This window comes from Protopterus annectens, chromosome 6.part1, assembly GCF_019279795.1.
Source record: "Protopterus annectens isolate FY-2018-M chromosome 6.part1, PAN1.0, whole genome shotgun sequence".
Classification (NCBI taxonomy): Eukaryota; Metazoa; Chordata; order Ceratodontiformes; family Protopteridae; genus Protopterus; species Protopterus annectens.
This window is the reverse complement of record NC_056738.1, coordinates 415,438,467-415,444,466: the sequence shown is the minus strand read 5'-3', so window position 1 is coordinate 415,444,466 and position 6,000 is coordinate 415,438,467. Positions and strand designations below refer to the sequence as shown.

Genomic DNA, 6,000 nt, shown 5'->3' with positions numbered 1-6,000 from the left:
TAAGTTCCATGATAATACGCTCCATGGCCTTCCAGATAAGGCTTGTCAGACTGATGGGATGGTAGTTTCCAGGATCCAAGGTGGATCCACCCTTGTGGATTGGGATAACTGTAGCTCTGTGCCACTCAGTGGGCATGAAGCTACAGTTATCCCAATCCACAAGGGGGGATCCACCTTGGATCCCGGAAACTGCTGTCCCATCAGTCAGATCACAGCAAGAGGTTCTCCACTTTGATTCTTGGCTGGGGGGCCTTCTGGCTGGAATCTGCACATCCCATGTCCTTCCTGCATTCATGTGGGTTCCCTCTAGGTGCTCCAGTTTCCTTCCATGTTTCAAAGACATGCATCTGGAGCATTTCTCCCTGGGCCTCTGCTGAAAATTGTCTTTGTTCCAAGTTGGACTTTCCCAGTGTGTGTGTGTGTGTGTGTGTGTGTGTGTGTGTGTGTATATATATATATATATATATATATATATATATATATATATATATATATATATATATATATATATATATGCATTTGTGTGTTTATCTAGTGCAGTCGGACATCAGATCCACACTCTGAACCTCTTACTGCAACAAATCTGTCCAAAGGCTGTCTAAATGAGGATGAAGAGGGCCAAACTAGGGACCTCTTTTAATTATTGCCCTTATCCCTTCCTCCCCAGTTGAACTGTTCTGCCTTGGAACAAAATGACAAGCCCTGCCAAGTCTTGAACCCAGGGTCCTGTAAACTACAATCAAAGCAATGTACCCTTACACCATCTAAGCCCTATAAAATAGTGATGACATTCCCATCATATCAGTTAGTACAGTCATTCAACAGTCGGGGAAAGGAGTCTGTAGAATCAGTCAGGTTTTCTATATATACATGTATATATGTATGAAGATGGATATATGTGGACAAATCTATACATAATACATACATATATATATAGGGAGATATACATCCTCATTTATATCTACATATATGCATACACACATATACATATGGAAAGGTGAATAAATACATACATATATAGATATATATATATATATATATATATATATATATATATATATATGTGTGTGTGTGTGTGTGTGTGTGTGTGTGTGTGTGTGTGTATACATAAATATGCAGAAATATATGACAGCTACAAACAAATGCAATCTGAGGGTCATGCTGCTGCTGCACACTAGAAGTCTAAATCTGAAAATGCACTCACTGGAAGTATTCCTTAAAATGGGGAACAATGACATCTGTGTTGTAACAGAGACCTGGTTAAAGACAGCAGGAAGCACCCCTGCACTACCAGCCTATAACTCATTCCACAACTTTTGGCTGCAGAACTTGGATTGAAGTGCCAAAGGTGGTGGCATTTCCATATTCATTAAAGATGCACACACCTCCTGAGTGATAGAACAACATTATGGATTACAGGTTCTGCAGGTGTAGCTACCATTGGGTAAGACAGTGGTTCAGGTTGTAGCCTGCTATAGGTCCCCAACATGTCCCAAGACTCACACTCCATGTCCCTAAACATCCTGGAAAATATTAGTGTCCAACCTAACACTCTCATACTGGTTGACCAACTACTCCACCATTACCTGGGAAAGCTGCTCATGTACTGATTCATATGCCCATCACATTGACCTGGTCCTTGCTAACATGTGCGACTGTTGCTCTACACCAATAGTCAACTCCTCTCTTGTTATATCTTAACACAAATTAATCACCTTTGGAAATCCACAGCCCCCCCCCCCCCACAGGTAACCATTATGAAAAGCTTGTCCAAAGCTAACTATGGCCTCATAAAAACAGAGGTGGCTAACCTCATGGCAGCCATGCAAATGGAGACTAGTTGCATGACTGCTGAATCAAACAACAATGCACTGTGAATACGTACACAAATGCATGGATACTGCCATACACAATAGAACCAAGACCCTCACCTACAAAAAAAAAAAAAACAGAACCTGATCTGGTGGTTCACAGCTGTAAAGAAACTGTACTACAGAAGGAGGGAACCAATATGAAATAAGATGAAGTCCCAAGACTGGAAAAAAAACCCTTATCAGTCTCAATTAAAAGTTGAGATCCCTCATCAAATACTACAAAGTTAGCTGTGAAAACAGCATTGGAGCAGATAGTAAAGACAACCACAAGGCCTCATACAGTTATGTAAAGAATTTCCATGGCAATACCAAGATTTTTTTCTGAGCTACTAGACAATGGTACCTCCTAGACTGAGCCAACAAATATTGCCAGTATACTGATTGACATATTGGGTGCAAACTTTACCCATCTGTCCCCCTCAAAGGACCAATCAAAATATCAGTACACTGCCAGGCACCTAGCATTACTACTGCACAGGTTAAAACACCACTGTCCAAGGCCAAGAATATAGCTTCTATGGGACCTGACAATATCCCTGGCTGTGTTCTACATGAACTACAGAGTGAGCTGGCAACTCACCTGTGTGCTCTGTTCAAGCACACCTTCACCTCAGGCTTTGTCCCTACTGAATTGTGCAGTGCTACTGTCACCTCTCTCCACAAGCAAGGTGCAGCTACAGACCATGGGAAATACTGCCCCAACTACCTGACAAGTCTGTTATGCAAAGCTATGGAATGCATCATCATGCACCTAATAAACAGGGATATGGGAATCTGCACACTCAGGATCCCACACAGTTTACTTTTGTGAAGAGTAAGTAATACCTGTTCAATCAACCTGGTCAACTTCTTGGCATCAGTTTCCTGAGCTATGGATGAAGGCAAGGTGGCACATACAGCCTATCTTGATCTGACCAAAGCCTTTGATAACATTCCCCACTCAGGAATCATGCAAAAACTCACTAAGCTAGGCATCAACCCATATATCACTAGGCGGGCTGCAAACTGGGTCACAGATAGGACTCACAGTGTGGAAATAGCTGACTCCAAGTCAGATTGCTGAGCAGTCATAAGTGGAGTCCCACAGGGTTCTGTCCTGGGTCCTCTCATGTTTGGCATCAACTTCTCTGAAGTCCATGCCAACATGAAGGGGCTCTGGCTGACAAAGTTTGCAGACAATTTCAAGTTTGGAGCTATTATTAACTATCCAAGTGATGTTAGTATCCTACTGAAAGGCCTCACTGAGACCACTGACTGGTGTTAGAGCCATGACCTTAGGCTTAATGTCAGAAAATGTGCTGTCATCCCCTTTGTGTAAAACCCTGTTCCCATGATTTACCACACTGATGGTAGTCCCCTGTACAATGAAGGCATTATAAGAGATCTGGGTACACAGGTTGACAGCAATGTCTCTTGACCACCACATTGCCACTGTGGTCACAAAGTCCTTCTATGTGGCACATCTGAGTATTAATGCATTAGCATCCAGGAAGGAAGAGGTCATTGTCCCCTGTACTATTCTTGACAGAGTGACACAGTTTGTTTCAGCATACATATTCTGATGGATGTAAGGTAGGTAAATAAAATGTATGTCTTCATTTCCTGAACAACAATCATATCATTACAGTGATTTACCAGAGAAATGATAATTATCTGTAAAACAGACCAGAAATATAAGCTATAAACCTGGACATCCTGAAACAATCCAGCCAGTTGACAGGTATGCTCAAAACACCATTCTTCAATGAATCTGGACCAAGGCTGACAAAGTGGTGGGTGAAAGCCATGAAAATGGGGATGTATCTGAAGTACTGGTCTAGATAAGCTAACACAGTTGCTGTAGTAACACCCTGCTGTGTGCTCTTACATATATTTACTGAAGTAGCACAAGTAATTGAATAAAGACATCTGCTGTGGGTAATTACATGTGTGTTTGCAAATATATCAGGCAGTATGAGGATGTAACAGCAGTGACAAACAGACACCAGTGTGAAAGTGCATACCCACAACCAACATCACCATAGTCACAGTTGCATATGTAAGTCAAGTGAACAGTAGAGTATAAGGACTGTGTGAACAAATAAATCATTGTATGCCACTCACACACTAGCCCTACATATACAGTCCCAGTTCTCAGTGTAGTCTGAATCCTGACCTTTGGTACATGACATGTCTCAATCTGCCCCTACAAACACATACAGCCAATAGATCAGTGGAAACTGGAGCAGCATGCACAGTCAAATAAAGAAGGAGCCATAACACTTTCATCCACCTCCCTCCATACACACCCCAAATAACATGTACTCATAACATGTGTATACAATCATGACAGTCTGTTAACAATGGCCAGAAATACACAGGCCTCTCACAGTTCACCTCAGAATGTACAGGCTCAGGAGTCATATCTAAGGCCTCTTCCCTGACATGTCTGTGGGTCTACTACATCACTGGGATGGTAGCAGGAATTAAGTCAAGAAATAATGATAATAAATACATCTGCACCTCACTCATTAAGTACAGAGAAAGTTATTAGGGACCTGGGGACCCAAGTTGATAGCAATCTCTCCTTTGAAAACCACATTGGCAAAGTGGTTAGAAAGACCTTCTACATAGCCCACCTCATCACAAAGAGTTTCACATCTAGATCAAGAGAGGTAATTGTGCCCCTTTATTCATCCCTCATCAGGCCCATCACAGAATGCAATGCCCCTTTTGGGATGTACCTTACCCGACACCTGCAGAAATTAGAAAGACCCCAAAAGTATCTCACCAAGAGGATCAAGGGTCTCAAACAGATGCCATATGCTGCTTGGTTAAAAAAAACTCCAGCTCTACTCAGTTGCATACCGCCTACTTCGAGGCGATCTATGCCTGACATACAAAGCTATGTCAAATCCAGAATTAATGGACATGCTCCACCTCAGTAAATCTAAATCCCTTAGAGCCACACACTCGAGGGACTTGAACCTCAGCACAGAAATAAATAGAATTTGCTGGAGAGACAGGTTCATAACCCAGAGGCTCCCTTCACTCTGGAATAGAATTCCAGTTCATGTGAGGCAGAGCACCTCACTGAATCTCTTCAAGAAGAATCTCGATAGGTGGATCGGGGATCGTAGATTTGTCCCAGGGATTACTCCCATGTCACTATTAGACAGAGGCAGAGTAAACTAAACCTTAAAAAGGGCACAGTATACACAAATCAAGGGGTGGCGTAAGCCATACAGAATCGGGCTAGGCTTATAATTGCCCCAGGGCAGAAAGCCTAGTATGAACCTATGAACCTATGAACCTATGACAACTGGACAAAGCCTGTCATAATTTGGGGACAGAGGCACAAACACAGGGGTAGATTGAACATATTGCTGTCCTACATTGAGACAGTTGCAGATGTTACTGGGTTTGTTGTAATATCCTTTATGAGGAATATGATGTTAGTAATACCAATAGATGTGAGTATTTACTGACTGCATTCCCCAGAGTCCACGACTGATTTGCCAATGACACCAACTGTCTGAGGAACAAATAAAACATAACAGGCCTACATGTGTCCAGTCTGTGGACAGCGTGCCACTGTAGAGGTAGGTCAGAGACATATCACTGTCAGTTGTGAAGTCACTCACTAAATGCATGTCCACACAAACCCTGTCAATCTATCACTCCACCATGTGTATAACAGCACTGATGACAGAATCTATTCACAAATCCGGGGATATGTCCCCCATGTTGTTTGGCTGTCTCCACGTGTCCTGTCCTGTGATGTATTGCCACCTACTGTATGTGAATCTGTAGGCCGCCACCTCTGTAATGCCTCTCATACAGGCAAGGAAAAGGGGCAAGGCCCTCATTAAGGAATGTCCCATATGTCGTTGCTAGCAGCAGTGTCCGGGCCCACAGCACAATACAATGTGGGCGCCTACATAGTGGTATGGCCTTTGCAATACCGGACATCTGCACATCTGTACAGAGGACAGACAGAAAGTAGATAGCCAACGGGTTATGCATTAGGATGAATGTTTTGAAACATAGACGTCTGAAACTGAAAGGTATGCCATTACTACATGACAGCAGTCCTCAATGACATGTCCAAAAAACATAGTAGTCTACAGTTAATATCAACATATCA

The 6,000-nt window shown here is 42.6% G+C and overlaps 1 protein-coding gene across 1 annotated transcript in view; it reads left to right on the top strand.

The window, feature by feature from the left end:
- Nucleotides 1-6,000, top strand: part of LOC122805305 (solute carrier family 22 member 6-A-like) — a 404,358-nt gene that overhangs the window by 251,652 nt on the left and 146,706 nt on the right. The window lies entirely within an intron of this gene.